Consider the following 27,129-nt stretch of genomic DNA (forward strand, 5'->3'; position numbering starts at 1 on the left):
GTGCCCAGCATGTGAGGAAGCCCACAGTGGAAGATTTACTCCCCCTGCCCCAGCTGGGAGCTGGGCCAATTCCCTTGGTGGAGGAGGTGGCAGGACTGGGGCAATCCATGGGGCTTCAGGCTGCTGGGGATCTGACAGCTGCCCTGCTGTGCTGGAGCAGAGAGCACAGGCTAGGGCTGCACAGCATCCTGGGATGCTGGAGGACTAGGAGGGGATCTGGGACAGAAGTTCCATAAACCAGTTTAACCTAAATCAACTAAGGCTGATACTACATCCATCTAGGTTTATTTTAAACTAGTTTCAGCCATTTTGAAAGTGATTTAAGTACACTGAACGTCTGTTCGGTTACAGGTTTAAACCGGTTCCTGATCACTTAAACTGGTTTATGTGTGATTTCTGTCCCTAGCCTAGATGAACACAGATAACTGTCTCCTTTTAGATTTGATAATATTTCCAGTTTCTTTCCAAAGAGATTTGGGAAATTAAGTTCTCCCAATCTCTACTCTACTGCTTCATAGTTCCTTTCTTTTCTCTCTATACCTGATGGAAGTTCCCTGGTAGAGATCCTGGTTCCTTGTCCCTGTAGCTATACTAGGGCAACAACTCACTTTTTAAGCCAAATAGGAGAAAAAGGTGGATGTATTTTACTAATGGCTGCATAATGTTACTGTGACAAGGTCCTTCCCTTACAGCCAGAGCTGCAGGGAAGGACCTTGCCACAGTAACATTACTTTCTACTAATGGCTTTCTTCTACCCTACTCCCTTTTTCATTATCCCAGGTCATGATCACATAGTTTGAGATCAGAAATATTCTTTGGTCTTATCTCAGTTTGCTCTCTGCATAATAATGCCAGTTACTGCACATTAATTTAGTCTTTGATTATACAAGCACTAAACTTAATGTGCAGTAACTACAGTGTGTTAATGAACATGTAGATGTGTCCCCTGTTGAGCATGTAAAGTCTTACTTCCCCCCATGCCAGGCACTTTCACTTTCCTCAGCAGAGACTTAAGCAGCTGGAATTGCTATTACTTTATTTTCTTGCATACAACACACACCCTATTTCCAGAAGTTGATATTTTTTAGAGGAGTGTGCTTCTGTAAGAAAATATTGTAGCAATACAGTTATGTTGTAGCTATGATGGTCCAGGGATTATGTAAGAGGCAAGGATGTTTTAGGACAGTATCTTTATTGAACCAGCTGCATCGCTAGAATAGAGTTAGACATGCTTTTTGCAGTCAAAAGCTTTTCTAACTCTATATCAACTATACAGTTGGCTTAGTAAAAGATATCACTCTACAGAATCCTTGCCTCACTGAGAAAATATGGTAGTTTATTACACAGCAGAGATTAGCTGGCAGTGTTACCTAATGAGTTAACAGCACTGCTGTGGAAATCCTCAGACAGACCCTGAGGATTCAAAGCTTATCACTAGTTGAACAAGATCTTCCGGTTGCCCTTATAGGTTTAGCTACTAACCATACTTTTATTTTGTAAACAGAGCAAGCATTACTTGCATCCGGAGAGAATGGAAATGACATAACAAAAATAAATAGCAACAACAAACATCCATATGTTACAGGTAACTTTACAGAAAGCATGGGTGGTTTCATCGGAGTTGGTTTTTACATAATGAGATAGAGGAAAATGAGCCACAAAGTTGAGAGAGACTAAAAATAATTTAAGAAAGGGCCTTTGGAACATTTTTTTAGGCAGAAAGCATAAAAGAAAAGTCAGTGGAATTTATTCTCTTTGGTTGCATTGCAATCGCTGTTTGCATATAAGGACACACCAGGAGATAGAAGGGTTCAATATGTGTGTATATAAGAGCACCTGGTTGACAATACCATTTAAACAATTATCAGAATGTAGTACAGGGGAAAAATATATACATAATTTAAAAAAGCAAAACCAGGGATAATGTGACACAAGAAGGAATTCAGACCAGGAATTGATTAGAAACTGGCTATCTGATAAGTTGGCTTGCTTACATGACTACGGCACTGAGTGCAGTGGTCAACATTTTCAAAAGCCACTAGTTATTTTGGGTGCTTACATTATTGTAGTTTCAGACTGAGGAAATTAAACCAGTTTCAGAGAGAGGGCTTAGAGACCACATTCTTAAAATAGGGCCCTTTCAGTGTGCCTCAAGTTTGGCACATTTTGGAAACTCTTGCCCATTCTCCCATTATAAAATGAAGGCAGTCTGCAGGCTCCCCACTCCTCCTCATCAGCTTTTATTTACCTACTCACAAAGGTTCCCAATGGCTCTGATGAGCATAGATTTAAGCCCTACAAGCAATTTTATGAAATGAAGAAACCCCAACTATGTACATTTCCATGATAACACATGAACTATCTTTTGGGCTATCTTGATTTGTTCAATGGCATGTTTCACATCTTTCTTCCCCTGAAAACCATATGTCTGAAAGTTTAGGACTACAATACAATTGTACCTCTAGCATAAGATTTTGGTTCGGGTAATTGTAGGTTCCAATTTAATTGGAGGAGTCCCATTTTGAACAGCTGTCCCAGGTATCCCATTACTTTGTTCCAATGAATTAATTTGTTCCAAAAGCAATGAATGTCTTTGTCCCATTTTCCCACTGAATGCAACTATGGCACTCTCTTGCCTGTGGAGGGTTGCTGGTCATCCATATCCTGCAGTACTTTGCTCTCCCTGCTCTCTAGTGCACTCAGATGAGATTTGAGCCAGGAGGCAAAAGAGGGCAGAGAGCAGAGTGCTGTGGGATGCTGTAGGCCTTTGAAAAAGAAGTGTTTAGCTAACTACTCCCACCAACACTTTTCATAATGTCCCATGTTGAGACTTGGGAAATACAGTATGGTCACTCTACCTTTGTTTCTTCTTCAAGTGGGCAGTCACCCCACCCTACTTCCCCTCTCCCCACTGCCTCCAGTGGGCTGCCACAGCACCCTGAAGAGCGCTGGCTCCCTCTGGGGGCCCAGCATTTTATTTTTAGCAAGTTTTCTTTTTTTTATGGGTATTGCCAGATTTCACAAAATCCACAAAATTGAGATTTTGATTAGTCTCTTTGATAAGTCTCATTGAATTATTACTTCCTAACATATAAACAGTAGAGTACCTAATAATAACCTCTCAGATGCAAACAATAAAAAATAAAAATGCTTTTCAAACTCACTAATGTATTATTTACTTTCTGAGCTCACTCCTGATGCCTTCCCCCTGGCCATGTTTACTTTGCCTTTGAAGCTGTAACTGAATCCTTTGGGCGTGTCTACATGTTCGTTAATGTGCTGTAATTATGGTGCGTTAAGTTTAGTACCTGTAATAATAGGTACTAACTTAATGTGCCATAATCAGCACTACTGCGCAGTAGTGCTGGAGCATGCTTTTTTTGTGATGTTAATGTGCAGTAGACTAATTCTACTGCACATTAGCATGTTAACACAGTTTTTGCCTGCTGTGCTAGTGCACAGTAAAATTAATCTACTACACATTTAGTGTTTCATGTATATGTGTATAATCTATTTTGAATACTAGTAGAAGTATGGCACAAACTTTGTTGTTGGCTTGTCTGCCTGGAGTTTTGGGGTATGTACTAAGACAGCTAGGCTACTGCATCTTCACTACTTGAGCTGGCTAGATTAGAGCTAGCAAGCTGTGCTCATCCATGCTGCAAATTTACCTTCTGATTACTTTGTAGATGTAACCTCAGTGCATGGAATTTGATTAGTTTGGACTGAGTGAGGAACAGGATCTAGCCCAATAATAATATTTGATGTTCATCACCCATTGAGTTTCTGAAGTGAAAACAAAAAGCACCTACTGTTCTTGGAAAGCTCATCCCACAACCACAATTTCTTTCATAGTCTTCAGATTTTTCTACATTTATTATTTGGGGAGTTTATTTGTCTTATACTTTATGAATTTTCCAGGAATTTTTGCTAGTAGCCTGAGTTGTCTGTGTTTTTCCAACAGGAAATTATATCAAGGCTCACATACTATGCCAATTTTCAAAATTTTGTTGCCATAAGAAAAGACTGTTTCTCGGAGGAATGTGGAAGTTCAGCACCCTGCATTCTGACTGTGACTGGGTAGACTTTCTCCTTCCTGCATCCCAGATTCCCTGACTATTAAATGGGAATAAAAATGCTAACCCATCTTTGCAAAACACTTTTTGTTCTGATGATGGAAAGCTCTATACTATATAGTATTTTACTAGGAAATAGAAAATGGGGTTTATGTAGAGGACTGAGAATGCAGGCAGAATTAGTGTGACCTCAGGGGGTCTCATGCTTGCCCCAGGGCCTGTCTTGCTATAATATTATTTACCAATTTTTCTAGTCTCAGTGGAAGATCAAGATCTTGGAACACCTTCTGAAGTTTGCTTAAGGGGACTTCTATAAGTTCTGTAAGAAGGCAAAAGTGATGATCTCCTTGTGCAATAACTTAACAATTGGAAGTTTTGAGAATGAAGGGAAACAGGCAAGGGCCCCACAATGTTTTGATGGGTTTATTATACTACTTCTTTGACAGCACTAGCCTACTTACCTTCTTAAGGAAATACAGTTATAGAAATCTACTAGGAATTCATTGAAGCCATTTTTATATTTTAAAGAAAAAAGAAAAATCAGAGAACAGAATGTTCCAACTAGACATGAGCTCAGAAGAGGGGGGACATCATCCTCCCCATTTAGGGAAATTCAGACTCTAAGGTTGGACCAGTATTTATCAGTTGAATCCAGAATGTCAGAATCAAAACTGAATCCTGCTGGAATCTGAAATCTTTTGAATTTCTGTGGAAATTGGATCCACACTTAGGATATGCAGCTCAGGTCCATCTCCAGTTTGACATAAGATACTGAAGCATTTGGGCAGGTGATATAGAATCTAAAACGTAGTTTATGGCATCACCTTGGGCACTGGAGTTGGCACTTATCATGCATGTCTTTTGATTTGTTTTACTGAAATAAGTAGTTGAGTGCTTGGCATCAAGCCATGTAAGTAATGCTGAAGTTTAGAATAGGTCACTCAACTGAACACCTGTTCTGTAACTCATGGTGTACTAGGCAGAGATTAGGAAGGTCAGGACAGAATAAAATATCATATAAGCTTTCCCTTTGAGCTGATCTCTTTCCTTATTGATATGACTGGTAACAAAAAAGGGTCAATGTTGATGCTTTCCCAGAATATTTTGGGGTGATCCTAACAACTTTCTGGTCCTCACTGGACTGACATGAAAAGTACCTTTATTTCGATTGCTTCCCATGTCTACAAAGTTTCCTTCTGTAAAACATGTATGTATTTACATTCCTGATTTTATTATATTCCTGCTGCTGTTCATACCCAGCCTATAATTTTACAGGTCGGGAAGAAGGAGCTTGTTTTTAGTACTCTTAGGTTTACATCTGGTGTCAAACTATTATGGAACACCACATCTGGGTGGGAAGGAGCCCTATATGGCAGGCCTGATATAATATGCTAGTGTTACATATATAGGGAAGAAACGGGGACAGGTCTTGGAACTTTACACAGCACAGTCCAATTTTATACTAGATGGCAGTGTAGGAAATGTTTGATTTTACTCTCTTAAAGTGACTTCTTGTTATGGCAAGTTTTAGAAAAGTGTTATGTACTCAGTAATACATTTTTCTTCCACCCTGGGTCCCTAACGCCTTATAAAACATGTGTGTACCATAGAAAATGCAGCTCTGTTTTGGATGCTAGGTAGTAGCCCAGCAGATGAAGGCAGATCCAGACTTTTGTAAAGGAGAGTGCAGGAGCAGTGACTTGGTGCTGCAGGATAGCTGCACCCCCCGCATCCTCAGCCTCCTCTTCCCAGCCAGGCAAACCATACCATGAGAGCAGAAGCTGTAGTCTTTAAGTCCCTCAATCAAGTAACAATCTTCTCCCCACTTCCTTTGCTCTCTGTGCACAGTGGCATCTTCCCTCTCCCTCCCTCTCTTGCCATTCCCCCCCACCACTGTCCCCACCCGACATGGTTGGGGAGGCTCCTGGGCTGTTCCTGTCCTACTCCAGCCAGGCTGCATGTGGCTCAGCCAGAGACAGTAGTGGTGGCAGCAGCAGTAGCAGGTGGGTTCCCTTTCCTTGTGCCTGCTCCCAAGTTGACCCAGAACACCTAGAGGCACCGGGCAAGGAGAAGGAACCTTCTTGCCACTGCTGCTGTCGTCATGTGAGCCCAGTTCCTTTCAGGGCCTGGCTAGGGCGGTCAGGAGTGGATCTGGGCCTGCCTGAAAAAGCAGCAGTGGGTCAGGGAGAGGTGGAAAGGGGAGGGGACAGGAAGTGCCACTGAGCATAGAGGAAAAGGGAGAGAGGGAATTTCTTATCTGGGGATTTACAGTCCTCAACTGTTGTTTCTATGGCATTGCCAGTTGAAAGGGGGAATGCACCTGTGTCACTGCACCCCCTCTGTATCCATACCTACCAGCAGGTAACCAGTGCATAACAGAGAAATGGGGATTTTTTTGATCAAGCTTCATAGGTTCAACCAGACTTACTGTGGTCTTCTGCAGATGCTAGAGGAGAATTTGAGTTAGATAACACCTGACTTGCCCCTGCTTAACTTCAGTTTTATACTGGTCAACCCCCTTGAGAACCAATGGAATTAAACTGGAATAACACAGAGATGAATTAAGCTGTTCTTTGTAGTCCCTTTGGGTTTTTTTTTTTCCCCAGGAGTTTCACCACTGTAAATCTTGAGGTACACACTGGTAAAGTAGTTCTATAGACCTATGGGCATTTTAATGTCCACTGCTTTGTCATTAAATAAAATCCATGAGTGCATTTTTACATACATTTTATTTATACCATGAAATTCTTTAAAAAAGGCCATTAGGCACCTCATCATGTGGAAACTGTTCTGCTTTACTTGAAGAAAATGCTATGAACTTAATGGCATCAGTGCTAAAGCAGGTGACCATGAGGAGGCTCTAGGGCCAAAATGCTCAGCTAATTTTCTAGCTTGGGTTTTGGATGCATTCACTTAGAATTCCATATCTTGTGAAAAAGCAAAAACAGTTTGTCTGTTTCTGTTTTTTCTCCTTTGCAGTTCAAAGGCATTGTCATTCTGGCAAGAGTGCTCTTGAAATTCAACATCATTCTGAAGGAAAGTGGCCAAAGTAATGGTCTCCTTAATCTGAATCATATCTTCCTTTTTTAAGAACCCATTGAAAAACACTAATTTGTTTTGGCCTTTGGGACATGCACTGGACAGGGCAGATTTGACCAGCTGCGGTTACCCGGCTGCTGAACCTGGCCAATACGTTGCACCATAGTCGAAGCAGATGTTTCTTTTTTAAATGAATGGAAGTCTTGTAGATTGTTTTCCTTCCCAAAGTTGGAAGCTGGAAGGACTTCTGCTTAACAACAGAAGCAAAGCACCACCAGCAGCAGGAAGTTAATAAAAAAATTCCACAGATTGAGCAGCAGTTGTGTTTCTTCTTAGCTTGTTTTCAAAATCCCTTCCCTTACCTGCAATCAATTGTAATAATTCCCCTTCCAGTTAAGTGAGAGGCAAGAAATGTATTTCTGTAGCTGTGCCAGTGTTCACCAAGAAAGGAGAAATATGACAAGAGGTAGTAGAATGTGCATTACAAACAGTAGTCATTATCAAAAGTTGGATGTGTCAGATTAAATGCATCTGCTCTTGAAATCCAAGTAGTCATGGGCCTGTATAGTATTTGGATGGGAGATCACCTAAACCATGAAATACCAGGTGCCATAGATATAAGCTGAGGAGCTGCAGTCAAATACTTGGTGAATACTAGATCATAAAAACTGACTTTGTTTGGCCCCATTACTGAGCTGATGGATGGGGAAAGGAAGGGAAAAAAAACATTCAGTTTTATTCAGTTATAGAAAGGATAGCAATTGACAGAGTGGGGCTATACCTTTTTCTAAAGTGGGGAAAACTTTATAATCATATAGCATAACTAGCCTAGTCAAATAAACATAATTCTGATCTCACATCAGCAGTAACTGCAATGAAGTCAATGGAGTTACACTGATTTTATACGAGCATACGCATAAAATAAATAGGGCCAGTTATTTCTACTACAAGTATATTCCTGGGGAATGAGCTCCATATTTATCAAGAACCTATTTATCAAGGCAAATGGGTGAAACTGAAACTCCCAAGCAAAACCTAGGTATAGCACAAGACCTATCCATCCTTCTCCGCTGCTGGTGTTTGCAGTGCCCTGATCACCATCTTTCACTATCTTTAGAGACAGGTATTTATCTATGGTAGTCTGAAGCCTGGCAGAGGGCAGGGCAGGATAGCACCTTAGGGCACATCCAGACAAGCATGCATGTGCCTTTCCAGTGTCTCAAACCAGAGACATGTCTTAAAGCAAGAGGCACACTAAGAATGAAAAAAAGTTCCCCATGCTGCATATTTCCAATGTGGGCTCACAATTTGATGTGTCAAATAAAAACATTGCGGAAAAAAGTAGCACAGGGCACAGTTCCCCATTGTGCCCGAGGCAAGCCAGGGTCAGACCTCCAGAGACAATCTGGCATCTGGCCCGGGTATCTCTATGGTACCCCCTGTGACCCTAGCATGCTGCATTTGCGTACTGGGGCAAGCAGCAGCGGTGCAAGACTCTGACCCAAGCATTGTCCCCGGTAAGTAAGGGGTTGGGGATTGGGAGGTGGCGAGGCTGGCTGCGGGGCATGGGTCCCCCACAGGCCCACCCTCTGCAGGGCCCCAGCCTCCCTCACAGCAGCAGCATCCATGGGGCACTCAGGGCCTGCTGCAGTCAGAGCCTCCAGCGGTGCAGGGTGGCCCCAATCACTTCAGAGCTGGTGCTGCTTGTGCTGCCTGTCACAGGAATGGCCTGGCTCTGTGCAGCTTCAGGTAGCACTGGGGCTGCTCGGGCTGTCACCCAGGGGCTGGTGCCACTCACGGGAACTGTGTGTCATGCTGGGTCGGGTCCTGCCTCCACAGGCCCTGTGCACTGTCAGGCTGGGCTGGTTCCATGGAGGCAGTACCCAGCCTAGCCTGACATGTGGTCCCTGAGGGTGGTGCCAGCCCCTGGGTGACAGTCCAAGTGGCCCCAGTGCTGCCTGAAACTGCACGGCCCCACGCACACCACGCTGAGCCAAGCCGGTCTCACGACAGGTGGCACAAGTGGTGCTGGCTTTGAGGTAATCAGGGCCATGCTGTGCTGTTGGGGGCTCTGGCTGCAGTGGGCCCTGAGTGCCCCACAGACACTGCTGCTGTGGGGGTGAGCTGTGGGCTCTGGGGGTGGGGGGCTGGGGCCCTAAGTGGGTGCATGAGGGCCCTATGGGGGCACGTGTGCACCATGTAGGCTGGGGATGTGCCCTGTGGGGGAAGCTGTGGGCCCTGGGGGGGTGCAGTCCATGTGCTGTGCAGGGGGCTGTACTCTGAGGGTGGGTAGTGGACCCACCCCTCCTGAACAGTCCTCCCCACACAGTCCCCACCCCACAATCCACTAACACTCAGATCCCCAAGCCACCTCCACAAACCCCAAACCCATACACAAGCCCCATAGCTCCTACAAACCTCACCCCTACAACACTCCCTCTCCAAATTGCTTTACACTTGTAAATATATCGATAAAATGTTGCCCAAATATATCAATAAAACTTTGCCTTCTCTATATATAGTGGCATTTCTTTTTAATAGTAGAAGAACACTATTCTGGGTATTTTAATGAGAGAATCTGGGTTTCTTATCAGAATATTTGCAGTTTGTAAACAGGGAACACCAGGATCTCTGCTGGTGAGACAAGTGGCAAGACCTGTGCACAGGAGCCTGTCCAGGGCCAGGACTGGGGGCCCAGCTGGAGGGCAAATGAAGTGGCTGACCTCTTGGCCATTTGAATCCAAGAGGACATGCTTTGACAGTTCAAAGTGGGCCTCCAGAAGGAGCACATCTTCTGGGCAATAGCTGTCCAGATGGCAGAGTGGAGGTACCCCATCCAGGTCTGGCAGGGGCACAGCCTTGGGGCCACCAGTCAAAGGGGGTGGATGCTGTTGCAGGTGGCAGCAGGCAGCCCCCACTGCCAGACTTCTGCAGGGGGCTGAGGATGCAGGGGCACTTCAGGTTAGGGCTGCTTCAGCAGTCTAGATGGCACAAGGGGTAGTGTCCCCAGATACCAACTGGCTGGGCCTCAGAAACTTCTGAGGGCAAGTAGCCCTGAGCTGCTCACCAGAGCAGGTTTTTATACTGGTGGAGCCAGCTGGCCTCAGGCTGTAGCTCCCCCTGGCTGCAGATCCAAGAGAAGCTGAGCAGGGTTTTTTTTTGTCCCAAGTGGCGCAACTTGCCCCACACCAAAGTGCAAGAAGTCTGGGCATGTGCACTGAGGTGAAAATCCCCAGCTCAAATTTGTGCCACTCCTACTTGAGCTGCTGCAAATGCATGTGCAGTTAGAGACTAACTGCTTCAGAGAGCTTTTGTGAAAGATTGCTTTATTAAATGCTATTAAAACGTATGAACCAGTTAGTCTTCAAGGTGCTATCCTGCCCTGTCTTGTGTGTATCTTGGGTAGCAGTCTCTGGCTTTTTCAAGTTTTGCAAATATTTGAAGTGTCATGTTGCAGCTGTTACCACTATCCACTGGCTTCCTTGTTTCTCTAAAAGAAATCTGAATGATACTTCTATTTGTGCTGAGGGAGGATTGGGGTACGGGAAATCAAAAGTAGTTTCCATTATAATGCAATTGAAAGAAAACAGCAGAACAATTCTGTCTCATGTTTCATTGCCTGGGCAAAAACATTTGGCTTCTAATAACATCTTCGTAAGATTATTTACATAATCTATTTGGCATTATCCGTATCAGTTCATGACCTTTGTGCGTTTTAGATAACATTGTTGTGTTTCCTTTAACTTAGTATTTAGTGTGCTGTGAACTTTCCAATAGAACTGTGCTGGGCCTTCTCTGTCTGATCTCCTACAAAAGTTATTTATGAAGTAGCTATTCATTATTACATATTATAAATTCATCTGTCATAATGACAGCTACAGAAGGCATGCTCTGCAGACTCTCTACTTCTGCCTCTAGCTCAGCAAGTTCATTTCTAGTGTTTACACCTGGTATGCCAAGAGAGCTTTTCCAAATAATAAAGAAGAAGGAACATAAAGTTCAATATTCCTGACGAGTGCTGAGAAATTCTGTTATGTCCACATCTGAATGTTTCTGAAGTTTGGGGGTGTCCTATTTAGAGGTTTAGGTTTGGCCCTTTTGAGAAATTTGGCCAAAACTGGGATTCATATGGAGAACTATACTTCCATGTTTGGCTCTAACCAATATCCATGTAAGACCCTGTGAAGGCCATGGGAATGCATAATTCACAGCTCACCTTTGGTGTCTGTTATACTGGGAAAAAGCAAGGATTATACCTGACATGCACATTGGCTCAAAAAAAGATCAAGACATGCTTTATTCACTAACTTCCAGACCAGGCACAAACTGAACTAAGCATTGACCTCCCCCCCCTTTTTTTTTTTTTTTAGTAACTTGAGATTAAAATGAGTTTTCATACTAGGGGAAGTTGGGAAAGATACTTTCAGGCTCTGAACAGTTAAACACTTGTTCTGGCTGAGGTGGGAGATTCTTGATGGTTTGAGATTACATAAACTACTATAAGAGCATCACAGTTAGATCATACCTAGAGTAATTAAGAACAAGTACTCTCAGAGTATAAGCATGCATAAACCCCCAGAAGTGTTGTTTTCCTTCATCTCTTTAACTCCTTAATCATTCATACAGTCCTTCAAGACTTAAAAGGATTAGGAAATATATTGTTATACTTTTCCCCCCTTTCCTCTTAAACCTTGCCTGGTTTAGCAGACCAGTCCAGACCTAAGGCAGCAGGGCCTTCACATAAACTGGGATCTTGGCACATATGACCTATTTATTTCAATGTAAAGAATTTTTAAAAACAGATGTCTATGCAAGAAACAGATGTCTACCACAAATCCCCAGAATGCCCTGCCAGCTGCCATCTCATTTTTATCCATTTTCAGTGCCTCTACTGACCACAACTGTAGCAGTATGATCCAGGGAAGTATGCTGGTATGCTTGGGATTTATAGATCGTAACTAATACTGAGCAGTCACATAAGTTGGCACATTAGTCTTCATAGACAAAACTACATTTCCTAATTATATAGAATCCCCTTTTACAGACAATTATCAGTAAAATACTTATCATCATTATTTTTTGTTGTTGTTAAAGAACAAAAGTTGTTTACACTCCCTTTTTTTCAATTCCCGTTGAATCATTAAAGGGACTTGACAAAGGGTAGGTACCTCTCGCCTTAATATCTCTGTTGTACTGCAAGCCCTCCCACACCTCACACCCTTACTCATGTATCCTTTCAGCCTATCTGAAAAGTTTAGTAGCCCTGTAGTCTGGAGAAGGAAAGGAACTCTCTGTTGTCATCTACATGGGAGCCAGAGAAGGAAGTATGAGCCATGCCTTCTTTGCATTGCTAACAGCCACGACACCAGTGTGAACATTTTGGTTGTTTTGATTATAATGCATTTAAATTTTGGCTATTAGAAGCAACAGAATGTTGCTATCCTTAATGCAAGACAAAAGAGCAGGAACAGTACACTTAACATATCCTGAGTGAGAAGGTTCACCATAACGTGTTTTGCTGGGTGTGGAGCTTGGGCACTGGTTAGTCAGCAAGGCAAAAAGTCTACTTGAGAGTCCTTATGAATTCTCCTAGGAGTGATATGTTTTTTCTTTTCTCTTTTTTTTTTTTTTTTTTTTGAGCTGTGGAGTAAAAGAGCTGAGTACTCAAGCAGAGTTCCCATTTTACCCAGCACTAAAGTCATAACAGAAGCAAGAGAAAGCAACACTCCTAGAAATGGCTCTTCATTAATGCTGAAGAGAATAGGAGCAGAGGTGAGTTAAGCAGGGTTAAGCATTATTTGTCATGTTCAAAATGAAAACATTATAGCTGTGTGAGATGGTATTGATACCTCAAGATGGATAGATACAGAGGTGGCACTATGGGGGAAAATGGTGGAGCAGCAGTGAGTGCTAGTATAAAGCTTTATAACCAGCTCTGGCAGCAGTGCCTGTAGAGGTTAGAAATGGACCTGCTCAAGAGGACTGAAGATGCTGGGACTTCACTAACCTCATTTGCTAAGTACAGGCAGTCAAAAAACACAAAGCTCCATCAGTTCAGTCTTTGCAGTTTAGTCTAAACTGCACAGATTAAAGGGAAACAGAAGTGAACAGACTTCCGATTTTTGATTCAGGAAATGCAGCCACATACTGTACCTGCTGTGGCTCAGGCCAGAAGACGAGGTGTGCTAGAGCAGGGCTTCCTCCTCCAGCTGCCCCCAAGCTGCAGTCTAGAATTTCAGCAGCAGGACTCTGCTGGGTTGCTCATCACCTCCTCTTCCTGCTTCCAGGTGCCGCTGGGATTTGTAGTCCACAGTTGCATCCAGCAGTAAATTTGAGCCAGAGAAGGGGTGCTTAGCCCCCTCTCCCTGGCCCCACACCCCAGCTGGGGTTTCCCTGGGGGGGGGCAGTCCCCCCATAGACTGGGCTGCATCTCTAGCTGGGCTTGGGAACTCTGACCTTCCCTGGTTAAGCATCCTGAGATTTCCTGGGGTATGCTGGGAAGTGGGAAATGCTGGGCAGGTCCTCCCAGGGCTTGAGGGGCCATATCCGCCCTGAAGATCCCTGGGGTGCCCTGGATTGGACTCCTCAAGCTTGTGGAGCACTTGCCCTGAGGTGGCTCTGGGCTGCCTGCACTCTGCCACATCAGAGCAAATAAACATCTGCTGCAATAAAGCAGCAATGTTTAACACTATCTTTTGTCACACTCACAGATGTGGCAAAACAAAGAGTAGGGATATTTGTTTGCTTGCTATTTTTGCCACCATAAAAATTGTTATGGTGGCACAAATGTGACATTAGTCAATATCTGTTTTTACCCTTAGAGACTAATTGGCTTATAGAGGCACAAGCTTTTGCAGGCAACAGCATATGCCAGCATCTGATGAACTGTCCTTTATGATATGAAAGCTAATTTCTTTCTGAACTGTTAGTCTCTGAGACTAACAGCCCCTGCTGCCATTTTGAAGTGTGGAGACACTGAATAGATGTAATGCAGAGGCTACTGAAGCTCACTAATTAGCATGCATCAGACATCCGGCACATGTATAGGTATCCTAAGATGCCATCCTGCTTTGCATTCTTTCTCTGACACCGCTGCTCCAACACCCTGAATTGAAACTCCTCTGCTACTTCCTTCTGCTTCTTTGGGCTGAACTTGAGTTCTTCTTTCTTTATGTACTCAGTTTTAAGACCCTTCACAGCTCTTCCTATGCCTGCATCCTTCTGCCATTTTATCCTACTTCTCTATCTCTGACTCCTTTATATTCTTTTTCCTGGGTGCCCTTTACCTTCTTTTTCCCACTCTGCTTTGTGTTTGTTTTCATACTGTTTCCCAGATCAGCCTCCCTCTTCCTGTGCAACAAGTGCTTCTGCTTTTGCCTTCTGCACTTTCCCTTTTTTGAAGCCTTTTTGCCCTGAGCACTTACAGGGCGATTTCCTGTGTATAAAATGTTGTCTGATTTGGACAAGAAGCTCTTCATCAGAGTGTTGTTGTTGCTGTATTGTAACATGCCAGATATACTCTCAACTCTATTAGTAACTCATAATATGTAGTAAGAAGTACTGAGACAGGCAGTGTGCTGCATTTGTTTCTTACAAGGATTCTATGGAAGAACAAAAAGAGTTAAAAAGAGATATGCATTTTGTGACAGTGACAAGCTGAGGATACTCATTTATCAATTTCAGGATGTTGTTCATGTTTTTCCACATATTCACCACTCCCATTTCCTCCATCTTTTCAGAAGATAAAGTTGCTTGCTATCTAAATCAAGAGCTACTGGACTTAAGGTATTTCCTATCATAGTTCTGGAGCAAAAACAATTTGGTCAGTTTAAGTTGGAGTCATTCCAAGTTCTTAGAAGTAGAGCAATATTTTTCTTAAACAGTCACTAGTTAGCAATGAGCTAGGACTGAAAATCCTGATGCAAAAGCCAGTACTGAATGGATTAAGCTACATTTATCAATGGAACAACTGTGAAAAAGGCCTAACCCTTTCAGAGGATAAACCACAAATGCAGTTAGTTTACATGGCAACCCAAGATGAACCTCCACCCATTCCTCAGCCAGGTTTTGTGACATGTTAATGATCATCATAATGTTGTAGCTCTATAGTACTTGTTCTGATTCTAAGGTTAGAATATAAAAGATGCAATTAGAATCCACACCTAAGTTGATTCTTTATTAAATTAGCCGTTTTGCCTTTTACTTGGCATGTCTACATGTTCATTAATGTGCTTTTGCTACTGCACATTCAGTTTAGTACCTCTGGGCTTTTATACGCGTACGTTTTCGTGCTGCAGTGTGCCAGGGATCTGGTGCGAGCTGGTGCACACTGTGCTGTTGTGTGCAGTTGTATAAGTGGTGAAATGCACATCAGCATGTAGAAGATGGCAGCGGTCTTCTTTTGAACTAAAACACCTTCAGTTTCTCAGTGCTAATGCGCATTTCACCATTTATACAACTGTATGTGACATAGCGCTGGGCACTTTAAAATAGCCCGGGGCTGCGGTGCAAGTATGTATACAAATGCCTTCTAATACGAAGTACTACATAAAGGTGCAATATCAAAAGCAAATACCTTTTTAGTGATGCTTAATGCGCAGTAGACTAATTTTACTGTGTATTAGCATATTCGTACTTTTTTTGCCATGATGGTTTAATGCACAGTGAAATAGGCTATAGTACATTAAAGTGTATGTGTAGACACACCCACTGAATAATGATTATTCTGCATTAAATACTTCTTGCCCTCTTACCAAATAATCTCCCAGAAAAATTCAGATTTGGGATGAGGTTCTGTTGGGGTATTTACCTTTCTGATGCTGGGTGCAATTTTTACCTCATTTCCCCTTTTTCTGTGCTCTGGTGTCTCTCTGCTCTTTGGGTTTGTTTGTAATAATCATGCAATTAAAATGTTCGCATGAGGAACTCCATCTAAGGTCAGACCACAAGACTAACTAGTCCAGCGTCCTGTCTCTTACAATGGGAGAGAGTGCCACCCCTTTGCTGGTGCACAAAAACCCAATAAAAAGCAACGTAAGAACTGGCTGACACACTTCAGCTCAAGGGCCTCTAAGTATTTTCTCTCTGCCACTGATTTTTCTCCATGTTCTATGTGAACTTCAACCTTCTCCCATGTGGTAGTGCGTGTATGTGTGTGGGGGTGGCGGGCGGGGAGTCACCCTCTCACTACAAAACAGACACAGCCCCTTTGACTATTCATCTGGTCTTGGTTGCAAAGGCTTCATTCCACCCTTTCAAACTGTCCTGACTGAGACATAGCTGCCCTTGTACCATGAGTTCCAGATCTCAAGTCCTTAGCAATTAAGTACTTGTCCACTCAAACTGCAGATGGTTACCACACTCTTCTCTTAGGCATGCTTTATATGCTTGCTTGTCTCAGGCTTATAGCTCTGCTTTTCCACAGACTTCTTCAGAACAGACCCTTTTGGGATCTTTCCCAAGCTCCTTCTCAGCTTGAATTCCCACATTGTCCTCTTTTGTCCAGAGTTCTGCCATCTTTGTCCTGGTTCCAACTACTGGACTAACAGATTGTAATACTCTCTCATTTTTAAATTTAGAGTTTTTTGTTTGTAATGTCTTTTTTTTTTTCCAAAAGCAAACTGAACACCCCATCACCCCCGAAAAACGCCACCATGTGACATTATTCAGCTACTCATATTGGTTATCAATATGATATGGGCTTTAAAATGCAGTTGCACCCCACTCCCTCCTGCCATTGCCACTGCTGTTCCTGGCTAATCTGAGTGCAGAGTGTACTCCAATGCAGCTCCTGCGCTGCTCCACCTGCAGGCTATAGGGAATAGCTGTGTATGGTGCTGAGCTCTGCCAGGAACAGCAATGACAGCAGGCAGTCCTGCATCTGCTTCTGGCAGCCAGGAACACCAGGTGAGCAAGGAGCAGGCATTGGAAAGAGGAGCTCGCATGTTGCTGCTGCTCTCCCCAGCAGACATTGGCACCATGCTGCTCCCCAAAGCCCTGGGCTGAAGTGGGAGACGAATGGTTCTGGGGCTTCCTCCATGACTAGGTCAGCTGGGGACAGTGGTGATGATGTGTGGGTCCCTCCTTTTGTGTGCCTGCTTCCCAGTGTCCCCTGAGGTATGCCTCAGCCCCATATACATCCATGGTCTGAAAGTGGTGTGGCATATCCTCCTTTGGGAAATGTTAGATTTGCCCATGCCCATAGACCAGGGGTGGGCAAATATGTGGCCTGCAGGCAAGATCTGACCCACCAGACTATTCTATCTGGCCCGCAGGACCCCTAAAAATTTTAGAAAATATTTGATTTAATAGCGCCTTTCCCCATTACGTTGTGGTAACACCTGAACAGAACATCCTTCTGTCTCAGCACAGTTGCAAGTAGGATGGAATATTTCACCATGAATAACGCATGTGTTTATTGGAACAGGTATCAGTTAAGTATTCCAGGAACATATGCTAGAGCCATAATTTTTAACAAACCCTATTATGTCAAGTTAATTAGAAGTACCACAGGGTCTGCAAGGAATTGACAAAATATCTGGATATTATCATCATATATTTCACAGCAAGAAATAATATTTCCCACATAGCGCATGTAAATAGAAAACATATTACAACTCAATCTAGATGGCTCAGGGGCCCCAAAATCAATCTGTGAAGATTCTCCTGGCTGCCTGTCAAAGATTATTGGAGCCAGGGGCAGTAGGAGCCAGGGGAAGCCAGCAGCAAGAAGCACCCACATATCCACACACCCACCCAAATGCTCCCTTACCCCACACCAACAGTCCCACACCTATCTACCCCCACAGACACACCCTCCCTCACACCCCACATACCCATACACCCACAGCCCCTCACAAGCCTATAACCGCCCCACAATATACAAGAGTAAGACTTAATTTTAAGCTATTATATACAGTAACCTCTATGTACACTACAGAAGCACATGTAAACCAAGACAAAAATATTTTTTGAAATCAAATTAATGAATATTTTAGATGTTCGCTTTTTAGAACATAATTTGGAATTTTTCTGGTTCTGGGATGGCAAAACCCCTTGCTGAGAGGAGTATTTCTGGGGGTAAGGGGAGGGACTTCTGGTGGCAAAGGTCAGAGGTTAGGAGGTGGGACTTCCTGTACGAAGATGGTGACCAGGGGGTGGGGTACCTGTCAAGGGGTGGAGCTATCCATGTGGCCCTCAACAGCTTGCCAAAACTCAGTAAGTGGTCCTCCACCTGAAATAATTGCCTGCCCCTGCCATAGACCATTGCCATCTAAGAGCTGCCTGAGTAACAGTAAGAAGTATGGATCTGCCATCCTCTGTGTGGCTCAGCGCTGAAGAAAGTTTGGACACTTTGGACACCATTTAAAGTGGTGTCTATGTCCAAATTATTGAATCTCTCTGAATCAATTCAGAGGGTTCTGATTTGATTTGGAGAGATTAAAGGATCTCCTGATTCAATTCGGATTCAGAGATTCAGCCAGTGAATCGGGCCAAATCTCCGCCATATCAAATCAGAAACACAAGCTTCACACAGCCCTAGTTATTAAGGTCACCAGTGCACCATAAAGTCCCCTAGTACTTGGTGTGACATCAGCATAAACCAAAAAGCCCTGAATCAGTTCAGTCCTTCAGGCTGTCCAGCTAGTTCCATTCACAGTCCTACACTCCAAGAGGGGGCTTCACTTCTCATTAAACTAATAAGCTCTCTACACTCTCTATATGCTGTTTGAGGCTTGCAGGAGAATTCTTTCTCTGCCCCTCAAGCAACCCATGATTCATCACCTTCTTTCTCTCCACAGGATGAGGGCTGCTCGGCTGGGTCTGAACCAGGTCTGGGTCTCTCTTCTGTTGTCCCTCAGGTAAATAGCAAGACTCTTCTGAGTCTTTATATATAGGAACTGTGGCCAGTTCCTTCCATGTTCCCCTGCCAGGGCATGCTGTACTGGAAGCCGGCTTTTTCTCTGCTGCGCTTCCTCTTCCAGACCTCTCCTCTGTTGGGTCTGGGCGTGTTTGTATGACATGCCCTGGCATGCACCTGGCCAACCAGAGCTGGCACATGCTGATAAAGCATGACAAGGATTCCCATGGCCATGCCACTGACATGCCTGCCAGTAAGCCTCAGGGTTGCGGGTCTCCCAGTAATTCCGGGTTGGTCATTGCTCTGGTGGCTCGCGTCTTGCCACTACACACATCCCATCACATGTCAATGTAGGCTGCATTACGCTGGCATCCCAGGTGGCTTTGTGCTGTGCTATAGCCTCTGCCCATGCACTGAGCTGGTCCCGCCTCCTGGGCTGTCAGCCTCTGATCTCAGCCCTGTGTCCTCCCTTCAACCAGCTGTGAGCTGCAACCTGGCCGGGGGAGAGAGGGGTCTCTGTCTCTGTAGTAGTCCTGGCACCCGGGATTGGTGCTGAGGAGCGAAGGGGTCTCTGTTGCTGCAGCAGCCCTGGCACCAGGGTCCGGGTGGGAAGAGTTCTCTGTCAAGTGAGTGGTGGCTAAGCATGCCCAGGGTTTGGCAGGGCCATGGCATGGCACCATTGCTGTTGCTGTCTTTCTGCAAGGATCAAAGCTGGGGGTGGGGAGGGGATGTCCCCAGCTTGGCCCTGAGCAGGACCATAGTGCAGGGGTGGAGTTAATGCCACCAGTTATAGGCTGTCTGAGGGGAGTGGGGTTGTGTGTGTGTGTGTGTGTGTGTGTGTGTGTGAGAGAGAGAGAGAGAGAAAGAGATCTCTGTGTGTCCAGCCTGTTCCCATGCAATCCTGCCCTGCACCCCTCCCCTTCCACCCCCAATCCATGACAGATCCACATCTCCCACCCCCAGGCTCTCTGGCCTGGATCCCAGCCCCCGGGTGTTCCTCTGCAGGCTCCCCAACTTGGATCCAGACCCCCCCCACAGGCTCCCCTACCTGGATCCTGGCCCCCAGGCATCCCCAGCCTGGAGGTCCCTTCCAGCTCTATTTCTCTGATTCCTGTTGCTGACAGAACAGCAGCTGGGGGGAGGTGGGGAGGAATTGCTCCCCCACACCAGGCATCCAATCAGGGGTGGCTTGCCTGTTTGGCTTCACTTGGGATTTCCCAGCAGCCTGGGGAGCTTGCGGGGCACACTGCATGCCCTGGCATGCAAGAGTGCCCCCGAGGTCCTGGCCTTAGCTACTACAGGCAGGTTCCAAGTCCCCTCGACTCCACCACCACCCAGAAACCGAGAACAATGCACATGTTAAGCAACTGAAAACAGGGTCTTATAATGGGAAATGTTAAGCAAACTTTACAACAGATGGAACTCCCTGCCTGAAGTAGAATGAAGATTTTAGTGTGCAATGAGAGTGGCCAAACTTTGATTTTTCTGAGCTATGATAGGCTGAACTCTTATGAGCAAGAAAGATGGCTTAAAAATTATCCTGAAGGCATAGTGCCTTCAAAGGTCTTTCAAGTTAGAAAAGCTATTAGTGTGGTGGATGATATGTAGTCAATTCTCTAGCTATTACTTTAAATCATAAAACTAGGGGAAGGGTTTTTGTTTATGATTTATAACAGTAGGCTAAAGCACAGGCCTCAGAGCTAGAAAATTGAGATTTTATTCTTAATTCTGCCATAGACTTCCTTGTGAATTTGGGCAGATAATTCAGTCTCATGGTTTTCATTTTCTTTAGCTTATAAATATCCTTTTTATATAGAAACCTTTTCTTCCCTGCCTAACTCTTTTTCCCAAAGTTAAAGATTGGTTATTTGCTGGCTAATCGCAGAAACACTGTTCATCTAATAATTTGGAAACTTCAGGGTTTTTTTAAAAAAGCTCTCTCAAATGCATTAGTGGTAGCTTGCCTATATATCTGGTCCCACTCTTGTCTTGAATCTATCTGCAAAATAGATAATGATATAATAGTGGTGATCATGAACTTTTGCTAAATCAATTACAGTTCTGCAGTGGCCTATCTGGTATGGATTTCTTTTGGTTTAAAGCCTTTGTTATTAAATACAGATCATTGTTTTGAGGCCTCAGCAGTGATGCCAGATTGATTTTGGGGCCCCTGAGCCATCTAGATTGAGTTGTAATATGTTTTCTATTTACATGCGCTATGTGGGAAATATTATTTCTTGCTGTGAAATATATGATGATAATATCCAGATATTTTGTCAATTCCTTGCAGACCCTGTGGTACTTCTAATTAACTTGACATAATAGGGTTTGTTAAAAATTATGGCTCTAGCATATGTTCCTGGAATACTTAACTGATACCTGTTCCAATAAACACATGCGTTATTCATGGTGAAATATTCCATCCTACTTGCAACTGTGCTGAGACAGAAGGATGTTCTGTTCAGGTGTTACCACAACGTAATGGGGAAAGGCGCTATTAAATCAATGCCTTTTGAATCAATATTGAATTTGAATCAATCATATCTCATGACAAAGCAAGCAAATTAAATCACTTCCCTAAGCATTTGCCTGTGCTGCTTTATATAGCACAATACTGCCTACTTCTGTTTTGTGCATCTGAAACATCTGTCACTGGCCATTGCCATAGGACTGCGTACAATTTTAGATAGACACAATCTAGTTCTGATTTGGTATGGCTTATGTTGTGTTCAGTGGATTTGTTTACATGTAATTAATAAGACCGAATATATTTGGTCTCAATTTGATACAGAGTAAACTGATCCTAATGTCACTGTCTATACTTGCATTTAAGCACAGTAATTTATTGTGACGTAGAATAGTACCTGTGTCTGACGGGACTGTCCTACACCAGAGTAAATTTATCTACTGAGTACTAATTGTGACACGTCTAGACAGTAATGCTTTTTGAGAATTAAATTAATGTATTTTGCAGTAAAGTGCACACAAGGTACTTTATTGCAGAGTAAGCATGTGCATCTACATGTACAGACGCTTACCGTTCGATAAATTGCTCTACTTGCAAGTAAATCTGCTACCTGCAAATGTGAGTAGAAAATTAATTCACAAGTAGTTACTGCGCAGTAACTCGTGCAGACCCTGATTGGGATCAAATTTGCTCCTCGTCAGCCCTGCCACTAGGGGTCCAGCCTCACTTGTACCCCAAGGCCCTAGGGCTGGGAGCATCTCCTGCCCCAGGACTGGACCAGCTGTGCTCCAGCCCCAACCTCAGCCCCAGGCCCTTAAAAACCTATGGGCATGCTGGGGCCCAAGGGCACATGCACACAGCCTGCAGCCACAGCTGGCAAATGCATCCCTCAGCACAGGTTGCAGGTCAGCTGAAACAGCCTGCCTACACAATGGCACTGCTCCGTGGCACTGCAGTACTCTGTGGCTACCAGGGCCATGCTGGCCAGCCCTGCAGGGTGCTGCAAGTATCTGCCAGGTCTGGCAGCACCAGCAGCTGGCTTGTGGCCACTGGGGCCAGCTCTAGCTGGCTACAGATGACCTGCAGCAACTTGCTTGGGCCCTGCAGCTGCTGCCTGGCACCGCCTCACCATGTGGCTGCCAGTCCTGTGCCGTGCCACTGCTCTGGGCAATACAGGCAGCTGTCCAGACCTGGCAGCACTGGGACAGCTACGCAGAGGCCTAGTGAGCCATTGCAGGAGCCATGCTGGCATCCTCCCCAATGGTACCTGCCACCCATCCCCCTCCCGGGGCCCCAACTTGTCCCAGGAGAAGACTGGAGACCTGATCACACTGTGGGGTGAGCCTGAGGTGCTCAGCCAGTTTGCGTGGGATGAGTGCTTCAACACCCATGTTTATGAGGGGCTGTCAGGCCATTTGCAGCATGGGCACAACCAGCTTGGCCTCCAGTGCCACATAAAGGTCAAGGCCTTGCAGAAATATTGGGTCACTGTCACTGACCACAACCATTGGTCAGGGACTGCTGGCAAGTCTGTGCCCTTTTTGTGGCACCTGGACTACATTCTTGTGTACTGGGACCCTGGCCATAGCCATGGCATGAGTTCAAGCATGGGCAGCCTCCCTGAGCCCCTGCAACAGCTTGGCACCCATAGTGACACATTACTGGGGGAGGGCCCTTTGGCCCACCAGCAGCCCATTCCACTGAGCTTCCTACCCCCAGCATCCTCCAGCAGCTCTGGGAGCCTGGCCAGCACCTGCCCCACCAGTTCCATAGCCTCAGCCCCATTTATGAGACCAGACCAGCTATGGCATTGCCAGCCACCAGCAGCTCCAGCTTCTCCCTGGAGGAGTCCCCTTCCTGGGCAGCTAGATTCTGTGCCCTTCTGACTCAGGATACTTCTGGGAACTACACGCCCTCACCACAAGCAGGGACTGACCTGAGCTGCTGGGCATGCCAGCCCCACCCACCTGGTAAGCCCCACAGCGCACAGGGAGGTAGGAGATAGTGCAAAATTGTATTAAGCAGCCTGTGCCCCTGCACCTGGTGGGCATGGGCCTCTCACACATGGAGGAATGTGTTGACATCCTTAGCTTTGCTCGAGATGCCTCGGTACATGCATGCCAGTGTTTGATTAGCTCTGCCACCAGCTACAGTATCACATTGTGAATATCGACACAAAACTGAGACCCCCCCCCCCAAACAGAATCTCAGTCTAGGTTTGTTTTTTAAACACCTGTCTAAAAGCAGCACTTCTGAAAGATGTCCAGGCTTGGCTTCTGGCAGGCTTCAAGAAGGAGGGAGTTCCAGAGATGAGGAGCGACTGCTGAGAATAACCTCCCATGTATTACAGCCAAATGGGAGTGGGCTGGTAAAGGTGTCAGAGGGCCAGCTTACCATAAGAGGAATCTACCATGTCAAATGACTGGTGGCTGCATGTCATCGAGACCATTGGGGACAACGAGCAGCAGCTGGACCCAAGCCATCTTCCTGAACCTCCTAGAGCTGCTTTGCCCACACCTGGAGTGGCAGGACATCACCATGTGTCCACTCCTCCCAATGGACACCTGGCTGGCCATTACCCTGCTCAAGCTGGCCATGCCTACCAGCCTCTGCTACGTTGGCCATCTCTTCAGCATGGACAAGGCCACTGCCAAGTGCAGTGTCCTCCAAGATGTGCTATGGCTCAGGGAGTGGAGCAGTTTCCTGGAGGTGGTGGAGCCCACACCAGGTCCCAGCCCCAGCCCCCAGCCCTGCCTTGCCTCACCTCAGAGAGGGAAGTTGGATAGAGTGCTTTTGCCAAAATTTTAAAAAGAACCAAACCCTTGAGCTGATAACACTTTGTTGATAAAAATATGGAACCAGAGTTGTATGAAGTTCTCAAGCAACTTTTGGCAATATTAACCTCTTGCAGGTGCAGAGAGAGATTTTCTGTACTTTACTTGATTCAGATACTTCTGATTAATTATTACTTCATTTAAAGTTTAAACAGAATGGGATTAGAAAACTTGTTTTTTTCCTTTTTCAATCTAGAAATAAAAACTAGATACATGAGGATAAGATGCATCAGTTCTAAAATCTTGAAGAGTACAGTAATAATAAACAATTTATTAATTATGGATAATACTTTTTAATAAAGCATTTAGTTTTGAATGCAAAACATAACTCTTTTTTTCTTTGTTATCCAGAATTGATAAGAAATGTCATGAAAAAAATTAAATATTTTTGCGCATTTAAATAGCTTCAAATTTTCATTCAAAATCACCTTGACAAAACTATAGTAAGATATTCAGCATCTAGTAAATCAGAAATAGGTTTCTGAGTTACAATCATGATAGAGTCTTATATTTTAAGTTTTTAGGTGTTAAGCTACATAATAGCTTAAATAAATGTGTATGGGCTGGATGTAACGTATCCTCTGTGTTAGCAAAAAATACCATCAAATATTGTGACAAGGCTATATCTAGTTGCAAACCAACATGTTTTAATGCTTGTACAAATGAGAATCAACCCTTTTCAGAAAGTAAGTTGGAAGTATAAACACAAAATAATTTGTCAAGTTTAAAGTTATTTGTACAACCTTCTATGCATCAATTTGCGTACGCATTATAGTCTTTAATTATATGGTCAGAGCCGCTGCCTGCCCTGCGTGAGGAGCAAGGAGCTTACCTTCCGTAAGTTTCCCATGCCGGCCCCGGTGCCTCCCTTTCAGTTCTATCGATTGATTGTATCCGGCCCATGGCTGCCCCACAGCACTTCACTGAGCTACACCAGGCAGCAGTTAGCATGGAGAAGGGTGGTGGCCGAACCTTGCCTGCTCCCACCTGGACACTTCGGGACACTTACCGGTGTCGAGTAATGAGAAATGAGTTTCTTATTATGCGAAAAGGGGGAGGCGGGACCGAAGCGGCGTGCTTATGGACTGAAGTGGCGTGCTCACAGACCGCTATATCTTAGAGGAAATATTGCCTATATCAGAGGCGTACATCAGGGCCTGGAGGAGCTTCTGTTCACCAAGGCCCCCCACGAGTGGGATCCTATCTTTACCTGTGTGTATACACTTTCCTTTCTCAGACAGCAATGACTCCTACTAAGCAAGAGAAACTCATTTTTCATTAAAACAGGTTGAATGAGCTGCAGGAATGTGCTTTGTTTTAGCAGCCAAGTGAATTTCTTAAAGGCTGTGAGAGTGCTATTTTACAAATGCACCTTTCCCCCAAAAGATGCATTTGAACTACAGGAAAAGATAATCTGACTATTTAAATGTTTCATCTAAGGTATGCTAAGCATTTGAATATTTCTTAGAATTGAGGAAAATGTTTCTACTCTTTTTCCATGGAAGGTCTGGAAGTATTCTTTTTTGTTGTTGTTGTTGCATTTTGTTTGTAAGTCTAGAAATCCGAGGCCCCGCAACAAGCCAGAGAGGGCAAGGCGGTGTAGTTGATAGGGTTTTGGACTGGGAGACGGGAACCTGTGGTTCTCTTGCCATCTCTGTCTTGCTCAGTCATCTTCAACAAATCAATTCAACTCTCTCTGCTTTGTTTCCCTACTCACTCTTTGAGTCTGTTATCCATTCAGTCTATAAACACTTCCAGACTGAGACTCTTATGCAATGTTTTTACAGAGAGTAGCCCATAAGAGCTGTGAATTGGGATGTTTAATTTTCAGTTGAGATGTTTAGGTGCTACTGCCGTTCATTCTAGTCATATTTATTTTGTGCAGCTTTATTCTCACAAGTCTGCCCCTCTTTAAAACAACGGACAATGAAAGAAAACATAGAAATACATGTATTAGTGCACCAAGGTTTCCAATGACTCTGTTTAGAAAGGTTGACTTATATTTGTTTTTGCCAACACTAAATACTCCATGTTATTTAACTCAATTTTATCCCACCTGGAACAACATGTTTTGTGTTTGGGGGTGAAATAAAGTTCTTAATAATTGCACAATGACCAATGGATCAACATATTTCAGATACTATCAAGACACAAATAAACAGTACTAAGAGGAGAGGGAAACATAAGGCTTGGACAAAAGGAATCCTTGGAAAGAATGTGTGTTGCTTCAGTTTTTGCCTAGCCAAATAGCTGCAAAGATGATCGGCCCTCTCCTGTAGGAATCTCTTCAGAAATATCCTAGTACTTTGTACATTAAAACATGGACATATATCTTTTTCAGTGTTAGCCTAATGTCAAAAAGGCTACAGCCTCAATGTTTGGTAGGCAAAAGGTTAATTCTGTAACTATGGGATTTCTTCCTTGCCTTCCCTGGAGGAGGATGAATTAAAACACACTTAATTGAATATACCTTGAAGTTACAGGGGTTTTATAGATTTAACAGTTCAGAATGTAATGTGATAATTGGTCACCAGGTGTTCTGAGCCACATGAAAGGGCTTGGGAACACAGCCACAGGCAACTTCTGAAGTTTGGACTAGACTTTTAAAGTTGAGGGCTATTGTGAGTGAACTGCTGGTGCTGTACAAGTCAATGACAAACGCAGATTGACTTTCACGGCTTATGGATTTCACCTGGTATATTTTTACTTTTCCTAGAAATTGCACCTGTAGGAGTACGGGGGAACAATAATGACTTGTTCTCAAAAAAAAAAAAAAAAAAAAAGAGCAACTGGGACAAAGGGGGTAGAAAGAAAGGAGAGAGAGCAAAAAACAGAAAAAAAAATAGCAGCAGA

Source organism: Gavialis gangeticus, unplaced genomic scaffold, assembly GCF_001723915.1.
Source record: "Gavialis gangeticus isolate Ggan-Ray unplaced genomic scaffold, GavGan_comp1, whole genome shotgun sequence".
NCBI lineage: Eukaryota > Metazoa > Chordata > Crocodylia > Gavialidae > Gavialis > Gavialis gangeticus.